Source organism: Silurus meridionalis, chromosome 1 (genome assembly GCF_014805685.1).
Source record: "Silurus meridionalis isolate SWU-2019-XX chromosome 1, ASM1480568v1, whole genome shotgun sequence".
Taxonomy (NCBI): domain Eukaryota; kingdom Metazoa; phylum Chordata; class Actinopteri; order Siluriformes; family Siluridae; genus Silurus; species Silurus meridionalis.
The window spans coordinates 28,698,735-28,720,829 of NC_060884.1; the positions used below are offsets into that span (position 1 = coordinate 28,698,735).

The window sequence follows — 22,095 nt, forward strand, 5'->3', positions numbered from 1 at the left end:
CTCTACTTGATTGGGACACCTGACCTTTCCTGCCAATTACAATTGACACTTGTATATGATGTCTTGGGATGTGGCATAATAAAGTTTTCTCTTCACTTGGACCTGTTCCAGCATGGCAATGTCCCTGTGCGCAAAGCGAACTCCATGAAGATTGGCTTTACATGGTTTGGACAGGAAGATCTTGATTAGCCTGATATAGAGCTCTGATCTTAACATTACTGAACTCCTTTGCAGTGAATTGGAACACTGACTGCACCCCAGGCCTTTTCACCTACATCAGCACCTGATTTTACTAAAACCCTTGTGGCTGATGAAAACAAATGTCCACAAGCACACTCTAAATTCTAGTGGGACATCTTCCCAGAAGAGTGAAAGATATAAAATGTTAATATATTGGGCAATTATGTGCAATAATTTCAGTGTAAGAACTATAATATAATAATTGTTTCAAGTATCATTGTACTTTGACTTTTCTGCCATATATTTTAATGCTACTACACAATTCATACAGTATATTTCAGTTGGATTGGAAATTCATTGATTGTACAAGATCTCGCTGTGGCGACCTCTAATGGGAAGAAGAAGAAGAAGAAGAAGAAGAAGAAGAAGAAGAAGAAGAAAGTTGGGATGGCTGAGGTCCTTCACTATCTTTCTGACCCTGGTCCAACACCGCTTGCTGTAGATGTCCTGCTCGGTGCGGATGGTATGCTCATTTCCAGAACAGGATGGTGCTGTTATCGAACCAGGAAGTGATGCTACCAGTTAGAATGCTCTAAATGGTGCAGGTGTAGAAAGTCCTTAGCACCTGAGAGGGCAATTTAAAGTCCCTTAAGAATTATCTCAAATGGTATACTGTAGACACTGCTGAGCCTTTCTTCACCAGGATGCTACTGTGACAAGACCAAGACAAGTCCTGAGTGATGTGAACACCTAGGTACCGGAACTGTCCACTCTCTCCACTAGGGTCCAATTGATCTTTAGATCTATACACGATATAGGCAAACGTTTGCGGACGCATGACTATCACAGCCGTATGTGGACCATTAAACTGATGCCATGAAATTGGACAAATACACCTGTATATGTAAGAGAGAGTCCACAGCTGACCTACACCAATTTTAATGCATGACTTGAAAGGCCCAATAATTCCATGACATAGTGTGGATGGAGCTTACCTCTGTGGAGTGCATTAAAGTCATCTATAGCATACAGAGTGTATATGTGCAAATTACATACATCTGAATTGTGTCTCTACTAATAATGAAGCTGTTGGTGTTAATTCTTGTGCCATTTTATTTTGTTTTAACATTATCTTTTCATTATATTGTGTCTTGGCAGTTTTCATAAAAATCGCCACATATCGCCATATCACTTGCATGACACAAAAAAAAATCATCCATTTAGCTGGAGAAGGTCATTAGGGGATGTGTACTGGCCTTTACTGGTGTGAACACTTTTTTTTTATCAGAATTGAGTATTCAGATAGACCATGGTACAAGATGGCTTTGTTTGCTGCAGCATTATAATTTTCCTCTCCACTGGAATTTAGAGGAACTTAGGGTCTAGCCTACTTTAGTGGCCTGCATAGACACCTGACCTCAACCATCCTGAGCATCTATGGAATAAATGAGAATGTACAGAAACATTTGTCAGATCAGGCAATGGTGATGAGGGCTGGGGGAGCTAAATTTCAGTTCATCCCAAAGGTGTTTAATAGTGTTGATGTCATTGCTTTTTGCAGGACACTCTCAGATGTAAAGAGAAAACTTCATACTTGAGTAAAAGTATAAATACCTTCTGTGAAACTTACTGCATTACTCCATTAAAGTCACCAATTCCAATATGAATTCTGTAAATTTTAGAGTATCTGATTTTAACAGTACTTGAATGTTTTACATACTAAATGAAAGCTCAAAGATGCACTAATCCTCAACACTAACACCTGTAGTGAAAAGCCAAAACCAGTTCATTTGTGAGGTCTTTTCTGTCCTAAAATACAAATCAAGTTGTACACCTCCACACTGCATTAACCAGAATCAACACAACGGCTTCTTTAACATGTCAGAATAAAACAATGATCAAACAAGATGGTCAAAAAAAGACAAAGTAGTAATGCAATCTTTCAAAACACTATCTTTAATTAACAAATAAAATTACAGTATCATGTCACAAAGGAGAAAAACCGTTAGTATTAATTGGACAAATACAAATGAGAGGAAATAATTTTAGATAAAGTAAATATCCAAATATTCAGAGCTGCTTGTGATTTAATATACCTCTCAGTCTCAGACAGGGCAATATTTCTGTGTATTTTGCACTGTTTATCCACTACACATCTATTTTTTTGCACCATCCATAACTCACATTTGCACTACTGTACATTCCACCCATATTTATACTGTATATACTGTATCTTACATACATTCATACTTATGTTTAACTATATCATGTCATTGAGTATATTATCCTCAGACATGTCTATCTATGCATACTGTATATACTATATATTATTACCTACTGCACCTTATGTACATTAATCACCCTCATCCCTGTATATATGGACCTCATACCCTATTTACTTTACTGTTATTTATTGTGAATAGGCCACTTTTGCACCTCTGTTTAGATGCTAACTGCATTTCATTGGTTCTGTACATGTACCTTGCACAATTACAATAAAGTACAATCTAATCTAATCTAATCTAATATTTGTATTCTGCTTTAACAAAAGCTGGTTCTTGAAGTTTTTTTAATACATTCAAGCTCTTTTTGGACTGATATTGAGGCCAGCGGTGTTAAAAAAAACCATTCACAGGGAGCAGATGCGGGTAGAGGAGTGTTGAGTCTTAATGACATCTTCAACAGAGGTGCAAAATGTAACTGGTAACAGTCATTGTAAATGAAAATATAGTGGAGAAAAAAATTCCGTACATTAAATCATAAATGTAGTTGAGTAGGGAGTAAAAGTTGCGTATATCTTCGATACTTTGTAAAACTAGAAAGTAGACCAAAAATTACAATTTCAGTAACAAAATGCATTTATTCAAACACTTTTTACTACTGGATATTAAAGTTGTGTGACCTTAACACACCATGTCTTCATTGTCACGCTAGAACAGCGTTGGACCTTTTAGTTCTAGTAAGAAGAGATCCTGGATATACATATCAGTGATTGTCCGGGGCTTCATTATGGTTTCTATACTAGAGTGTTTAACTGAGAAGTTTCTGCTACTATAAAGGAAGCTTTGAGACCGAATATGCTTGCTCGTTTTCACAGCACTGCATTGACAATAGCCAACATTGTTCAATGACTTCATTGCAAGGAAACAACACAATCCTTCAGACTATTGTTGCTGTGTTGAAATTGTTTACCTTTGCCTTTTGGTAAACAGCACACCGTGATTCAATTCCATCCCTTAGCTGTTGCTAATCTTGTCAAAGCCTGACATTAGTCTATTTAGGTAATGTGATCATCCCTATCTTTACCTCTCTATACGAGATCAATATCCTTAGATGTAGCATTTCAATATCCTCACTTTCATACTGTGTTATCTGTTTTCTTTTTAGATGAGCTGAAAGATAAGAGCAATATTGTCAAGGTATTAAGTGACAGATACGACGTGCCGCCTGAGGCTGGTGATTTAATGGGAAATATGCATTGAGGCTTCCTTTCCATATTCCATTCTTTCTTCCGAGTGTTACATTTAAGACAAAGCGACAGCTCTAGTGTAGCGTTTCGGATGTAACAGGAACGCATTTATTCACTGTCGGACTTGTTTTAGTCAGGCAGTGTGTACAAGATACATTGTCGGAATTCTGTTATCTCTGTATAATAAATTTGTTTTGGAACTGAGCCTTGGTGTGGTGTATTTTAGAGGCATTTTTCACATTGGAAGAGTAGATTTTAAAAGATATTCATGTGCGCAGGAAATCTTTTGGTTTCAAATGACATCCCACCGAATAATTGGCAACATCTTAAAATGTGAGTGCAACATAGTTAACGCATATGTGCTCCGTAAAGAAAATATATAAAGATTTCTCATTTCTTTTGTACTGATCCTTAAATGCCCTAAGATTATACTCAGGACAATTTCATTTTACAGCAAAATACAATACCACCTCAACCAGCTTTTTGCAAACGGAAAGAAAATGAACATAAGAGAAATCCAAATCAATTTGGTGTGGCCAACTTTTGCCTGTAATGGAGCATCAAGTCTTCTTGGTCCACCTGCACATCTAGGTGCAGTTTTTGAAGGATCTCAGCAGGTAGGTTGTTCCAAACATCTTGTAGAACTAACCACAGATCTTTTGTCTCTTCATGTAATTCCAGACAGCCTCTATGATGTTAAGATCAGGGATCTGTAGAGGCTAAAACTATTACTTCTAGGACTCTTTGTTCTTCTCTATGCTGAAGATAGATCTTAATGGCATTGGCTGTATGTTTGGGGTCGTCGTTCTGCTGCAGAATACATTTGGGGCCAATCAGATGCTTTCCTGATAGTATTGTTTCACTGCTTTACTGTTGCCCACAGATGCTCATTATTGAACTGCTCTCCAGCCCTTCGGCACACAACCAGTTTTTGCAAATATTTCGGATTTTGACTCATCAGTCCAGAGCAAATGCTATCATTTTTTTGCACCCAATTTCCTACTGTATGTTTTTGTGCATAGTCATTTTACCTTATGAATGAACAGACATGTGAACTAGACACAGGTCGAAATATAACAGAAACAAAAACACATGGCAATAAATACAGAGAATGAATTGTGGAAATTAGTTATAGTCGCAAGAGGGGGTTCATCTCTGACAATAGCGTAAATCTTTTAGCATTATATTTATTTAATTTATTTAACGGTAAAAATTATTTTACATTGCATTTTATTCTTAAAATGTGATTTCAACTTTCTGTCATTTCTATTGTTTTATTCAGTTATTCCGTTTTGTGTCACGGACCAGTCTTTAACAGCATTTCACTGAAGCTTTAGCAGGTACTGATTTGTCTTCCCTATAATGACTTGAGCTTTCTTTCCTGCTGATGAAATTCCGTGTGAATCTTCATAGCTGAAGAGCCCATAGAGCTTTAATAAGGTCACTTAAATGTAATATAATGTTATAGGAGGCATGGGATTTACTTTGAATAAACAGATAAATAAATAGATGAATACATGTACCATTACACCCCTAATAGATAGATAGATAGATAGATAGATAGATAGATAGATAGATAGATAGATAGATAGATAGATAGATAGATAGATAGATAGATAGATAGATAGATAGATAGAGTAATTTATTCTTTTGGAAAATTCAGCCCAAAGTATAGAGAAATCACAGGCAGACAGAATCTTTAATCTACAAAGGCCACGAAGCAGAAACAGAAATAAGGTACTAGAAACAAGATTTTGCAACAAGATTGGCAGGACAGCAAAGTATAGATAGAAAAAACTAATCACTGAACTAACATGAAAAGGGTGGGCCCAATCAGATAATACACCCATGACAAAACAGGGACAGAGATAAAACAAAATCATCAGCATGGCACAAAACTATAAACTAAAGCATGTGATGTGAGTTTAAAACATGTAAAGTTGTCATGCTGGGAAAAGTTTTAACAGGAGGTTTTTCGTGAGCCTCCAGAATGGGAAAAAGGAGTGTATATCAGGGAAGCGCAAATTTGATATGCTTTCTAGAAGTCAGCAATTCAGGGGAAAATGAATTTGAAGTGTACCTTATTCTCTTCTTCTTCTTCTTCTTCTTCTTCAAAAAAAAAAGGCATTTTACTGTACATCCCTAGTTTGTGATATGCACGAAAGTCAGAAATTCAGCTTGAAATATAGCAACCTTAGCAAAAAAAGTGATCGAAATGTGAATGAAAGGACAGATTGAAAGGTTCTGAGTTTGCACTAGGGATTTGAGTGTTGATCTTTAATAGAAATTATGATTTGATCCCCTAATTTCCTAAACTTGCACTTTATATACAAACTGTCTCTGTCTCTCTCTCTCTCTCTCTCTCTCTCTCTCTCTTTCGCTCTCTCTCTCTCTCAGTCACACAGCATCTTGATGCTGATAGTGTGGACTTTAATTATGCCCTGCTATTGTGTATGTGTGTGGGGGAAGAGGGAGCTCACTGGGCGAGCAGGCACCACTACTGTTATTTACTGGGACATGTGGTGTGAAAATGATGAGAACATTATGCACAAGCTTTCAGACCCACTGCCCAAACTAATCATGCTGGAAAAGACCTCTCTCTCTCTCACTCTCTCTCTCGCTCTTTCTCTCTCTCTCTCCCCCCACATCTTTTCACTGTCGGTTCCTTTTAAAAGTCAACGAAGGGGACCAAGCTCTCTGCCAGTGTTATCTGTGTGAAGCAGGGTGCATCCTTGATGGGTTTTCTTTTCCCATGTTTTTTTTTTTTTAGTAGGTGTGTACCAGGAGATGTTGAGCATGTGTTCGCTTCATTATTAACTATGCCGGATGGTCATTCTTCCATCATTTGCCATGCTTGGCATTTAGTTATCTGGTCTTAGCACTCCAGGCAGTAAATGCCCCTGAAACTTAAAAAACAGCACACAGGAGGGTGATTATTATTATGTTTAATCAACCAGTAGTGTATATGTGTATATATCAGAGTTTTTCCTGCAGTATGGGTGTGTATATCAGACTGCAATATCATCATTAGGCAGGGAAAAAATCCTAATTATAATTACATTATGGATGGGAATGTTTTTTTTTTTTTTAGTCTGGTTCCTCTCAAGGTTTCTTCCTTATATCATCTCAGGGAGTTTTTCTGTGCCATTGTTGCCACTGGTTCACTCATTAGGAATATAAAAGATAATAATCATAGGCACTAAACTTATACATTTATATTTTATAATTATATTATCTCTATTTCTATTGTTAAAAGTGCTATATATTCATAAAGCCTCCAGCATTGTGGCTGACCACATTCAGCGCTCACACAGACTCTTTACTCTCCTGCCATCTGGAAAAAGTACCGAAGCATTCTGGCCCTCGCGTCCAGACTGTGTTTCTCACAGTGCCCTCATGTCTAGACAGTTTCTTTCCACAACCCATCAGATACACACACACACACACACACACACACACACACACACACACACACACACACACACACACACACATATCCACAGTGACAAATTCTGCTTGCACAAGAACTGTACAGTATTTTTTTTTATTTTTATACAGAGAACCCACTTGCACAAACCTTCTGTACCATACTGGTTGGTGCTACAGTGTTGTTGTGTCTACTGTGTAGACAGTCTCTGTGTTTACTGTGTTCTTTTATTATTTTGTCCTTTTACACTAAATGTTGCATATGTGCACTTCAGGTAGTTCGTTTTGAACAGATTTGTGTGGTTCCGTGTTCATTTTTATTAATTAATAACCACATTTCCAAAAAACAGCTGGAACATCTTATAAACCCGTATTTTATTCACAATAGAACATGTTTACTGAGGTGTTGCATCCCCTCTTCTTTTAACAGCAGTCTATATATGTCTGGAAACTCATCTCTATTAATAAATAAATCTACATTGGAACGCTAGATTACAAACTAAATAAATAATTGAATCAGTCTACGACTATTTTCATAATTACTTTCTTTCTTTCTTAAAATGGTGCATTTTCTCAGTTTAAGCATTTGTTTTATATGTTTTATCAGGAAAAAAAAAGGTTTAGGAGATTTGCAAATCATTGCTTTCTGTTGTTATGTACATTTTACACAGTATCTGAACTGTTTTGGAATTGGGGTTGTAGCACCTTGATCGTAGGGGAACATTTTTTTTTTCATTTTACTGTGTACTGCACTGCATATGGTTGGAATGACAATACTTAAATTGACTTGAATAGAGCTGCATGACTTATTTCTAACCTTCCTATTTCCTTCCACACCACCACAACCCATTGCTTTGTTACCTAAGCTTGCTTTAAAAAAATATTTAAAACACTGATTCTTGCTTACAAAGCCAAATATGAACAAACACCCAGCTTCCTCAATACACTTATCACATTTATCACCATACACTCTCTGACAATCCAGCACTGCTCAACTGCTCCCACCATTTCTTATGGTACAAGAAAGACATGCTTAAAGAAACTCCTCTGTTTTGTCGCCTAGGTCAGTGGTCCCCAAACCCCGGGCTGCGGACCGGCACTGGTCCGTGGGTCAATTGGTACCGGGCCGCACAAAAAGAATACATAACTTACATTATTCCTGTTTTATTTATTATCTGATTCCCGGATTCTCTCCACCACATCTGTCTATGACTCACTCTTGATGCATGTCAAGATGCCTCGGTCACATGTCTTACCTCCATCCGCTACCTTCTTAAAGAGGCTGCTCCGGCTGGTAACACATAATACATTACTGCAAACCCCCAAGCTAGCAAAATGAATGAACAACAACACAGTGGATTTACGATTATTATTATATTTAGAAATATACCCCCCCGGTCTGTGAAAATATTGTCTGAAATTAATCCGGTCCGTGGTGCAAAAAAGGTTGGGCCCCACTGGCCTAGGTGATGGAATAAACTTTATCTACATGTCTGGAAAAAAAACTTAGTTACAAACAGGCTTAAAACAACATCTACCTCTATTTACTTCTTCTAGAAGAGGTACAATTAGCATTAGGTAATATTATTTACATAACTATGTTTCCTTTCAACTTCATGAACTGATTTACATTTGCAGCATTTTGGCAGACGCCCTTATCTAGAGCAACTTACAATTATGACATTACACAACTGAGCAGATATAGGGGTATGAAAGTGACAACTTGGGGCACAGAAGTGGCAACTTGGTGTGGCTAGGATTTGAACTCACAGCCTTAACAACTAAGCTACCACCTCCCTAACTGATATGTCTCTGAATATCTTTGATGTAGTAAAACATTTATTAATAGAGATTTCAAAACACTTCTGTAAGTTGTTATGGATTTGCCAAATGTCATGTAAATGCACTGCTCAAAAGAATGCAGATAAGGATTTTTTTTAACAAAATGTTGGCTGCAAACCTGAAATAAATGTAATTCCCCATTACCTACATTTTACTTTTAAAACGGTTATGTTACAGTCATGTGAAACACAATCACTGTTAAATCACTGTGTCTGTGTAATTTTGCACATCTGTGCTTAATCAGTAGCTTGGCAATACTGATGCTGCATTTGAAACATCTCCTATATAGTGCACTATATTGGGTGTCAGCCATTTTGAAGTAGCTTCCAAATTCTCTTCCTGTGTATCTGATGTACTTTTGCTGAAAAACAATTTTCCATACAGCAACTTCAACAAAAGAAAAATTAATGTGTTTACATATATATATATATATATATATATTAAACATAATGCTGAATAAACATGACAGAAATGATCTACTGTTTTATGATATCCCACAGATTATATGACCAAGTTCACAACGCAAGATATTTACATTAGTGTCTGCATTCACTTACTCAGATTAATTTCCTATTTGCTATATATATTGTACTCAACTGCCATGCACTATATATGGATTAACAAACTGACAGCTTGTGTGTGTGGTTTTTGAGTTGGAGTTTACAGCTTCCATATATGAAGTCTGCAGTGGTTGTTGGGATCTGCATTTCCCAGCTGGCTGTGATCATAATATTATTGATTAATATTATTAATTACTTTTTTGTGTGTTGTGTCACTGTGGGGAGGTGGTAGCTCAGTGGTTAAGGCATTGGACTTTGGATTGACAGGCCAGGAGTTTAAGGCCATCAACTGCTCAGGATAAGTGTGTCTGCCAAATTCTGTAAATGTAAACTGTGTGCTTTATATAGTTGGAAAGACACTGAAAATATAATAAATGGACATTTGGTGTTACCACGATGAGGATGGGATCCTTTTTGATTCTAGTTCCTCTCAAGGGTACTTCCTCTTAACATCTCAGGCAATTTTTCTTCTCACCACTTGCTTGCTCTGGCTTGCTTTAGCTGTTTTGGGACAATGTCCATTGTTTAAGAGTGTTATGCAAATAAAACAGAATTGAATTGAAAAAGCCTACTCAATTTCACGACTCTGATGAGATGAGATGAGATAAAATGAGATGAGATGAGATGAGATACGATAAACGTTTATTCGTCCCACATTGGGGACATTTCTGAAAAGAAATCGACATATAGTTAATTGGGTGAGTAAAATACAGTTATCACAAATTTAAAACTGTACTTGTTTTTTCAACATGCCTCATACCTTTATATTATGAATGTACAAATTGTTTAATGTAATATATATAGGACACAACTAATACAAATTAGCATGCACAGGTTGCCAGGCATCTCAATAGGGAGACTTTTAAATACACAGCCTGTTTTATTGAGGAACAATATGTTCCTTAGCTTCACAGATTGCTCAGTTTCGGCTTCACAGACTGTTCAATTCTACTGAAGAGCTAAATTCAATGCCATATAATACTACAATGACATTTAGTTAAATAAATAAACAACACAATTTCCTCCAGTGCCAGTTCTGTAAATTCTTCTCATGATGTAAAAATGTTTTATTACATCCACTACCTGGCATCCGAACAAGAAGGCGTGAATGCTTATTCACAACGCACCTAAAGACAAGTCATAAATCTGTGCTCAGTTCTAACGTGTCATACTATCAGGGTCAGGATTTCCACAAGCCTGTGCCTCTATTAAAGGGCTCAGGCAAACAAAAGAGCAATACTGAACATCACACTTATCGTGTTAAGGCCTGAGTTTATTATATTCTCTGAATTTCCATTGGTCCTGATGGCTTGTTTTTTTATAGGTGAAATGTAATAAACTAGTGCTCATACCACAATGGCAGGACCTCAATTCTAGCTGAAATGTGAAATAGGAATGAAATAAAGAAAAAAAAAATGTCAGCAGTTTTCATTGCATCACTGGCTAAGATTTTTTTTTCCATCTAAACTCCCTTGCTTCTTTCCTGTCTGGGTTTTTTTTTTGTGGATAAAAGTTGTAGATTTGTTATGACAATGTCACCGAAAGTAACCTGCTGGAGAAAAGAAAAACAGATGTAATCATGAAACTTCTAATGGTTTCTACAACAAATGCAGTACCATTACAAACAGTGAGTTACAACCATTACCAAATAGTTTTTTTTTACATCAAATGTGTGTGCACATCATTAAATTATGATCAAACCAACAAAACCATTTCAAAATCTTCTTGGACTCTGAATGTTTCATTGATGTCCAATAGATGCAAACATGGCAGGTTTTAAATGAATGAAAACATTTATTGTTCAACAAATAGGTTTCACATTTTTAATGCATGCCGTCAGGCGGAAAAACTTGCCGAAAACCGAAGTTCAAATAATGGTTTTAATGAAAAGCAAAAGGCAAAGGGCAGAAAACTGCGACCCAAAAATAAACTCCAGGTTTGACTAAACCTGGTGAATGCAATGAGCAGAGAGTTCATAGACCTTAATAGAGTCCAGCAAACAACAATAATAATCCGACAAGGACGGGATATCCGTAGCTTGGGTAGTCCGACAATGTTCTTCAGCATAAACTGTAGAACAGACAATGAGCTGGTGGGGGAATGGAGGTTAGTAGGATGGAGAGCTACTTGGAGTGATAGGTGGGTTTGGTGAATGTGTGGCTGGTGGATCCCTGACACATGCAAACACACACCCACATACACACTATGTACACACACTGCTCTGTGTGTCCAGTTTAGTCTCTTTTTGGGAAGCTCTTAAATTGCCCCTGCTCCCTGAAACACAAAAACGTTATCCCCAAATTTACTCAGGCATTGGATAAGTACAACTCACCTTTCCCAGCTCCACCCTCTATTCACAAACTAGTGCTTGACTACACCCCCTGTGATACATAGATGTTATTGAAATCCACTAAACCTAGCATGCCACCAGGAAAAATCCAACAACTACTAGTGAGCAGTTACTAAAACCCATTCCAGGATTGAAGTTTATGTTCAAACAATTAACTATTAAACCATTAAAATCATTACAAATGTATTGTTTTATATATGTATAGATTTCTAATCGAATTTGTATACAAATGTATATAAACTTCTACTAATAAATATGGACATTTCTAGATTAATAAAACTAAATAAAATAATCTGTAAACACGTAGTAAACCTGCTTGTTCAGAAGCTAGAAAAGATAGATTTTAATCAGGATTGTTCAAATATCTATATTTATTTACGATATTAAGAACTCCAGGCGGTATTTTATTTTTTATTGGCTCAATTCCAAATGGCTGCTTGCTACCTACTGCAGCAATACAGACTCATTTGGGACATAGCTTATGTCTCTGATTATTTCATCAAAATATTAGTCATTGCTGAAGTGCAAACTGTCAGCCAGCTGTTTCCTGTTCTGCTTCACTTGCCGAGAGTCTGATCTTGAGATGCACAGACGAAACTGATGAGCAATTTTCAATCAGAACTTGAAGTCTGTCTAATATTAAGCTTAAGTATAAACAAAATGTTAAAGTTTATAAAACTAAACATTATAAAATGCCATATTTGTATGACCAGCTGCCTAATATTGTGTTGGTTTCTCTTTTGCTGACAAAACAGTTTTGACCCCTCGAGCATTAATATAATTAGGTTCTTCAGCAGGAACCTGTCTGATGGATCGGACCATGCCGACCAGCCTTTGCTCCCCACGTGCATTAATGAGCCCATGACCCTGGGAGATGTGCAGATCTGCAGTAACTACAGTGGAATTAAGTTGATCAGTCACACCATGAAGTTATGGGAAAGAGTAGTGGAAGCCAGGCTGAGGGAAGAGGTGACCTGTGAGCAACAGTATGATTTCGTATGATTTCATGCACCACAGACGTATTATTTGCTTTTATCCTTTGACAGCCATTTGGTCTTTCCCATGGTGGTGGATAGGTTTGAATGGAAGAGGTTGATTCTGTGACCATTCTCTTTTTTTACATAACGGGTTAATATTAGGAGTTCTTTCATAAAAGGTCAGGACTAATTCAAGTCTGTGGGAGTCAGAATTCTTGCAAATTTGGTATAGGAACAAATACTTATTTTACTTGATCATATATATATATATATATATATATATATATATATATATATATATATATATATATATATATATATATATATATATATATATATATACTTGATATTTTTCCTCATCGTACAGTTTTGTTTTTCCAAACCCCAAAATTCTTAATAACATTTCTATGTTTGTATGTCTAATTTCTCATTGTACTTACTTAACATAATGTGGGTTTAAGTGATGGGAAAATTGGATCATTTTAGTAGCTCAGATCATAGTTTCTCTTTCAGCAAAATGAACAAATCTTTATGCAAGTCATTTCATTCCTTTTGTTCAGTTAAACAGAATAAAATTAAAATGTTCCAAGACAAATTTTCCCCAAACATGTCTACTTATGCAAACTTTGGATCATTTTGCAAAGAAGGGAACATGATAATGTAACCTATGACATATTAGGAGAAACAAAATTTATTAATTTAAGACTCAGCCAAGTGATTTGTTCATTTTGTGTCGGCTGAGCATGCGCAGCTTCCTGCATTTCTAATGTCAAAACTGCAAAGGCTTTTTACAGGAAAGAGAAATGAACTAGTTGGACTGGAACACATTTGGGAGATGAAATAATCATTTCTGTTATCTGCACCTATGTAGATGAATCACTTCTGAGACAACTCGTTAATCCTGATTCATATACAACAGGGGTCTTGAACCACAAGGCTGCACAGAAAGAAAAAAAAGACATTTCAACTTTTATATTATTTCCATTTTATTGACTTTTGCAGCCTGCAGGGTGTTTTTTTTTTATAGAAAAAAAAAAATCAACTTTCACCTGTGCAAATTTCCCCCAGTTTTTTTTCTGTGCTCCAATAAATAAAGCTTAAACTGATTCCACATTATAGTGACTTCATTATATATGTAAAACGTAATTAGTAATTAAGTCACATGATATGTACACTAGAAATATGATATGCCCATTATGTTTAGTTATGTTCCCCATTACCCCCCCCCCCCCCCCCCCCTTCCACCGGTCAATTAAAAAAAATAAATTTTTGTGAAAATGTTCTGTGGTGCAAAAAGGGTGGGACTGTTCATGTAAAAGATTTGTTTAAAATGAGTAAATTGTTTGAAAGGTACCTACCAGAACCTAGTAGTTCTAATCCTGAGACAAGTAACAAGTTAAAAATCTGTTCTCCAACTTAAAATTAATTATTAATTTAATTAGAAGTAAGACATTTAATATATATTTGGAAACATACTCTAGTGCTCATATTATTGCTTTAAATACACTAAATGTATAAGGACACTTAACCTTTCCAGCAATATGTATTTTTCCCAAACATGTCTACTTATGCAAACTTTGGATCATTTTGCAAAGAAGGAACATGATAATGTAACCTATGACATATTAGGAGAAACAAAATTTATTAATTTAAGACTCAGCCAAGTGATTTGTTCATTTTGTGTCGGCTGAGCATGCAGCTTCCTGCATTTCTAATGTCAAAACTGCAAAGGCTTTTACAGGAAAGAGAAATGAACTAGTTGGACTGGAACACATTTGGGAGATGAAATAATCATTTCTGTTATCTGCACCTATGTAGATGAATCACTTCTGAGACAACTCGTTAATCCTGATTCATATACAACAGGGTCTTGAACCACAAGGCTGCACAGAAAGAAAAAAGACATTTCAACTTTTATATTATTTCCATTTTATTGACTTTTGCAGCCTGCAGGGTGTTTTTATAGAAAAAAAAAAATCAACTTTCACCTGTGCAAATTTCCCCCAGTTTTTTTTCTGTGCTCCAATAAATAAAGCTTAAACTGATTCCACATTATAGTGACTTCATTATATATGTAAAACGTAATTAGTAATTAAGTCACATGATATGTACACTAGAAATATGATATGCCCATTATGTTTAGTTATGTTCCCCATTACCCCCCCTTCCACGGTCAATTAAAAAAATAAATTTTTGTGAAAATGTTCTGTGGTGCAAAAAAGGGTGGGACTGTTCATGTAAAAGATTTGTTTAAAATGAGTAAATTGTTTGAAAGGTACCTACCAGAACCTAGTAGTTCTAATCCTGAGACAAGTAACAAGTTAAAAATCTGTTCTCCAACTTAAAATTAATTATTAATTTAATTAGAAGTAAGACATTTAATATATATTTGGAAACATACTCTAGTGCTCATATTATTGCTTTAAATACACTAAATGTATAAGGACACTTAACCTTTCCAGCAATATGTATTTTTCCCCAAACTGTTACCACAAAGTGCACACAATTGTATAGGATATCTCTGGATGCTGCAGCATAACATTTTCCCTTTGCTTGAACTAAAAGACTGAAACCTGTTCCAGTTCCTGCCCCTGTGCACAAAGCCAGCTCTATCGAGATATGGTTTTCATGAGTTAAAGTTGAAGATCTTGAGTGGTCTGCTCTAGAGCTCTGACTTTGACCTTATTGAACACATTTGGGATGAACTGGAATGCTGACTGCACCCCAGACATCTTCTCTCTACACCAGTACCTGACTTTACTAACACAAATCTCCTCAAGCACACTACAAACTTTAGTGTAACATCTTCCCAAAAGAGTGGAGGTTATTCTAACAGCAAATTGGGACTACATGTAGAATGGTATGTACACAAAGAATCATACATAGTGTGGTCAGGTGTCCACAAAGTTTAATTTTAGAACTAAAATCCGTAAAAGGGATGCTAAGGATCACAAATTTTTGCCTGAAAACTTGCCACAAGCTATTCTCTGAACACAGACTCTCTCTTTTACCTTCCTGTACTGTTTACACATCCATGCATGCTATTATTGTCTGGCATATGGTGAAAGAGCAAGCAGCACTGATATGAAACCAGCCAGAAGGCAGGATGTATGTTTTCTTCTTTTTCTTTTTTTTTACTTTCAATCAGACCTGATGAGCTAAATTAGCTCGGAGCATAAAATGAAGACAGGAAATACGTACATTAAAGATGCATGATAAAACCAGGTAGGGTGATAAAATAATTATCAGATGAGTAAGATGAATTTTGTATTTTTTTTGCTCGCAGCTTCGTGTTGATGAATGGCATGTCATGGAAACTTTATTAGACCATGTACATATTTATATAAAAAAAAAGTATAACTTTCTTCATACTGCAACCTTGGTACTTATGATTACTAATAATAAAGCTTTAAGTGTTAATTCAACTTCTATAACAGCAGCTCTGGCTCTACTGGAGCTATACATCTAAAGACAGATTTATATAACAAGCACATTATTTTAATATTTTATTTAATCAATTATTTATAGCTTAAATCATTAACATTTTCTAAGCTTAATAATAAACCAAAACAAAAAGGTGAATTCACATTGGTTACATGTATTGAGAAATTAATAATTTAAAGCCTACAGTTATGATTCTGTGTAATAAAGATTTCCAATCACACACTATGTACCGTGTATAGTTATATTAATTTTAAAAAGAGTATACTGTAAATACATTTTTTATTTCAAACTACTTGGAAAGGGACTGATGCTATAATTACTTTTATTATCAGGCAGTGTCACAAAACACCTTTACAAACATTTAATTTGAAATATGCATTTTAAATATAGAAATTAAGCCCTCTTGTCCCTAATTAGCAAGTGAAAGTAAGGAAAAACCCCCTAAGGTCATATAGTGGGGCAAAAAAGTATTTAGTCAGCCACCAATTGTGCAAGTTCTCCCACTTAAAAAAAGATGAGAGAGGCCTGTAATTTTCATCATAGGTACACTTCAACTATAAGAGACAAAATGAGAAAATGAAATCCAGAAAATCACATTGATTTTTAAAGAAATGATTTGCAAATTATAGTGGAAAATATGTATTTGGTCACCTACAAAAAAGCAAGATTTCTGCAATTATTATTCTCACATACCTGAAACTTCTTCTTTAAGAGGCTCCTGTGTCCTCCACTTGTTACCTGTATTACTGGCACCTGTTTGAACTCGTTATCAGTATAAAAGACACCTGTCTACAACCTCAAACAGTCAGACTCCAAACGCCACTATGGCCAAGACCAAAGAGCTGTCAAAGGACACCAGAAACAAAATTGTAGACCTGCACCAGGCTGGGAAGTGAGTTGAAAAGTCTTTGTGGGAAGCTATCATATCAGTTATATCAGTGGTCCCCAACCACCGATTTGTTGTAGCACCTTGATCGGATGGGAATATTTTTTTTCATTTTACTGTGTACTGCACTGCATATGGTTGGAATGACAATACTTAAATTGACTTGTAAAGAGCTGCATGACTTATTTCTAACCTTCCTATTTCCTTCCACACCACCACAACCCATTGCTTTGTTACCTAAGCTTGCTTTAAAAAATAATTAAAACACTGATTCTTGCTTACAAAGCCAAATATTAACAAACACCCAGCTTCCTCATAACACTTATCACATTTATCACCATACACTCTCTGACAATCCAGCACTGCTCAACTGCTCCCACCATTTTTTATGGTACAAGGAAGACATGCTTCAAGAACCTTCTCTGTTTTGTCGCCCCAACCCCCGGGCCGATTGGGTCAATTGGTACCGGGCCACACAGAAGAATACATAACTTACATTATTTCCGTTTTATTTATTATCTGATTCTGAACAATGTTTTATTTTGGAAAATGACCTGATTTTCTCCGCCACATCTGTCTATGACTCACTCTTGATGCATGTCAAGATGCCTCGGTCACATGTCTTACCTCCATCCGCTACTTTCTTAAAGGGGCTGCTCTGGCTGGTAACACATAATACATTACCACTAAATTGAAACCCCCAAGCGAGCAAAATGAACAAACAATAACACAGTGGATTCATGTTTATTATGATATTTAGAAAATACCAAAAATTGTTGGGACCGCTAAGTTATAGTTCTCAACCAGCATAGCAAATCAGTTTGTAACAATTGCAGTCCAGATCCATTTTTGTGGTTTCTAAGTGGTAACCTAACGATGATCCATGTAGGGGCATCTTCAGCAGCAATGAGTATCCAGGTGATGAGAAATTCAATCATAAATAAATAAATATCTGTCATTAAATATCTGTAATGCACTGTGAAAACACATTATATATAAGATACAGTATAGGAAATCGAATAAAGACATCTTTATTAGGTTGACACTACTTATTTTAAATGATGCAGAGCAAGAATCACAAGAGTCTGTTTCTAAGAAGCAATGCTTACTGAACTCTTTAATAAGTCTGGTCCCCACCAAATACAGTATATTGATTTTTATCCTGCCATTCTGTATACATGCAATACACCTGGTCATTACTCCCTGATGTGTAGTAAAAAGGGTAATTACTCAAGCGCCTTTGTAGCATTTTGCTCTATAATCACTAAGGACCTGTGTACATGCACTCAGGGAGAAAACGGTAATATCAAGCCAATTTTGAGATGATTTCCCTGCAAGAGAAGGAAACAATTTAGCTGGAGCTTTTATCGACTGTACAGAATTGCTTATTGTGCAGGAAGATATAACCGGAGTAAACTCCATTAAAAGAATGACCAGCTTAGGATTTTTTTTTGTCCTCTCTCTCTCTCTCTCTCTCTCTCTCTCTCTCTCTCTCTCTCTCTCTCTCTCATTCTTCCCCTCTCCCCTCTCTATCTCTTTCTCTCACTCTCTCTCTCTTTTATTGCTTTTATTACCCCCAACCCTGAATAACAGTGTGTCTGTTATATAACTAAAAATAATTCCACCAGTGGAGGGTTGGAGAAATCTAGGCTTTATTAAAAGTTCTCTCTCGCTCACTGTCTTTTTCTTCCGCTTCCTTCTCTCTTTGTGCCTTTTTATTCACCCATAAATAGAAAAACTTAAACAGGGTTTAGCAGGCATTATAACATGTGATTGGGTTCAAGAATCCTGTTCTACCAAAACCCAAAAAAAGCATTCATGTTGTTTCTTCTGTGTGCAGTTTAACACATTATATATATAATAAATGCAACTTGAAGTGGTTCGGAAATTAAATAAAAAGCTAGGAGGAAAAAACATAATATGAAATGATCTGAAATACAGTATGAGAGGCAAAAGTAAGTTCAATATAAAAATGTAGGATGTTTTGGGGACGAGGTAAGGGAGGCGCAAATGTAGATGGTTTGGACATGTGCAGAGGAGGGACACGGGGTATATCAGTTGGAGAATGCTGAACCATGAAAGGAGGAAAAGAGGAAGACCAAATAGTAAGTTTATGGATGTGGTGAGGGAAGACATGCAGGTAGTTGGGTGGAAAGAGGCAGATGTAGAGGACTGAGTAGTATTGAGACAGATGATCCGCTGTGGCGACCCCTAATGGGAGCAGCTGAAAGAAGAAGCCATAAAACTTTAGTATTTTGTTTTGTCTATTTTAGATTACCATTGTAAAGGACCAATCTGGGCCTGAGCAACACGATTTAAAAGAACAAAAAAAAGTAAGGTTGCCTGATGTATATGTGACACATAAAAGCAATTCTATTCTTCTTCTGATTGACATTATTTGTGTCCTAAAGAAATTCTGTAAAATTATTCTAAACCAAGTATTTTTTTTTAAAAATTGTTTTTGTAATTATGTAAGTTAGTAATATTTAAGTTTTGTAAGTATGTTGCTATCTAATCATTTCCAAAAGTGTTCTTAAATGAAAAATATGACTAATGGTTTATTTAGTTTTATTTGTATATCAAAAATTACAGTGGTCACACTGTTAAGTCGAATATTTATACAAAACACCTTGCTATTTAATCACCTCAGCTTTTGGTGCCAACACACCCCTCTTATTTAGTCAAGGGGTAAACCCTGTGAATTAAGTAATTGCTCTTAAACATATTGTTTTGATTATGATGTTGGCTGTACTAGTACTACTGTAAACATGAAATGGCCCTTTTAGTAATTTTTGCATCTGTTTTTAAGATAAACTCTACATTGATGGAAGTGATGGAAGAGAGTGGCGCTGCAAGTTGATAATTTGAATGTTTGACATGATGACACCAGCACAGATCAGTAAGTTTTTTTACCTGTTCTAATGATGTTTAATTTGCTTAATTATCTTCGGTTATGATTAGTCCACACTTATGATGTACTCTGAATGATAATTTATTTATTTTTTATAGGGATGTAAATGAATCAGACACCAGAAGAGGACAATAGTGGAACTTTTAAATTGCTTTTAACTGTCTGTACATAATTCATTTCTATACCTCTCTCTGTACAGGCTTCATATAGTACTGAGCTTTTTCAAGATTTCACCATGAACTTTGTTGTAATCAAATTGGTCTTATGGTTATGGACAAGGACTTGTTCTTTTAAGTCACTGATGTCTTGCTAGTGCACCATGATGTCAGGTTTGTGTTTGTTTGAGGTCCAATAAAACATGCCTGTCCTTCAAATACTGTGTAATGTCTTGTTGTTGTATTGTTAAACCAATGTCCTGATAAAGTGTGCCTGTCCTTACAAACCCTATTTTTGGGGGGGACATTCTAAGCAGGTCCTCATATACAACCAAAATGTTGGGTCTTTATATGAAGAGTTACATTTTGTTTTGAGGAATTCTGAAGTGAAAATTGTTTTGCTCATAGCCAAATAGATTTTTTCTTTATTTGTCGCATTACTGTAGCACAAGGCAAACGTGGGTCCCTTTAAACCATATGGTACAACTTGTTTGCCAGGCAAAGTCCACTTAATACATTAAAACCAATATGTGTGTGTGTGTGTGTGTGTGTGTGTGTGTGTGTGTGTGTGTGTGTGTGTGTGTGTGTGTGTGTGCGCATGTTGCAATGAAATAGACTGGATTTCTATCCAGAGTGTACTATATTTCCACTCTGTGGGCAGTTTAAAAGCTCCAGCAACCTTGACCATGAAATACATTTATTTACAAGGAATAAATGAATCCACATATTATCTAATGGTGGACCATAAATAAATGATTAGGATTTTCATTAAGGTATAGTGTTTTAACAGGGTTTACTTAGTTCAACCTGACACTGTTAGCAAAGATTTACAATGACAAAGTATTTATTTCCGATAACAAATACACTATATGGGTAAAAGTATTGGGACTCCTGACTTTTCCAGCCATATGTGCTCTTCCCAAATTGTTACCACAGAGTTGGAGGCACACAGGAGTATATAGGATGTCTTTGGATGTGGTAGGATTACATTTTTCCTTTTGGAAGACGTAAACCTGTTCCAGCATGACAATGCCCTTGTGCGCAAGCAATCTCCATGAAGTCATGGTTTACATGGGTTGGAGTAGAAGGTCTTGAGTGTCCTGCTACAGAACTTTGACCACAAACCTATTGAACATGTTTGGGATGAATTGAAATGTTGACTGCACCCCAGGCTCTTCCCAGAAGAGTGGAGGTTACAGTATTATAAGAGGAAATGGCATCAAACTGTGTCGATAAACTTTTTTCTATAGGTGTTCAATAAGTGTAATTTAAGAACAAAATGATATTATTTGGCATGAAGTCCTAAATATTCTGATGGATGATATGGTGTTCACCTTCAGAGCCAGTGATATAAAAGCCGTAACAATGCTTTATATTCGACTGAATAATGAATAATTGACTGCTTTTTCCATTAATGTACTTAGAGCTTTTGATGTATTGTAATGTAGCACACTGTTAAAACAGATTACATGAATATGCATGGTGGAGCAATCAGGCGGTCAGTGTCCATCGAGAGAATAGTGCTAATGAAACTGAGTTGGCTCTGTGTTTTCCTCCATTATAATCCGTTTGTGATTAAAGAGATTATGATTTGTAGCCGCAATATTAAACAGTGTCAGCTAAAAAAAAAAAAGAGAAAAAAATGTTGCGTAACTGGCACGTGTATGAACTTCAAAGCGGTTGTGAGTTACCCCATGGTGCTGTGTGTAACATGAATTGTGTCCTACTTTTACCATCTGATTGATTGCTATTCAGTAAAGTCCATTTTCTTCTAATCAATTTTTTGACCACTATCTGTTTGAATAAAGAAAGAATTTTCATTTCCACATGCTTTTATCTTTGTGGTTGTTTCTGAGAGGGAAAAAAAAAAGATTTCGATGCACTGTTCTAGCTAA

At 36.0% G+C, this 22,095-nt stretch overlaps 1 long non-coding RNA gene across 1 annotated transcript in view; it reads left to right on the forward strand.

The window, feature by feature from the left end:
- The window catches only part of LOC124384254, a 71,082-nt gene extending 50,703 nt beyond the window's left edge, over nt 1-20,379 (forward strand). Inside the window, exons 3-4 of the long non-coding RNA XR_006925372.1 lie at nt 19,944-20,033; nt 20,144-20,379. This is a non-coding gene — a long non-coding RNA (uncharacterized LOC124384254). The remainder of the gene's footprint in view (nt 1-19,943; nt 20,034-20,143) is intronic.
- Nucleotides 20,380-22,095: the final 1,716 nt, after the last annotated feature.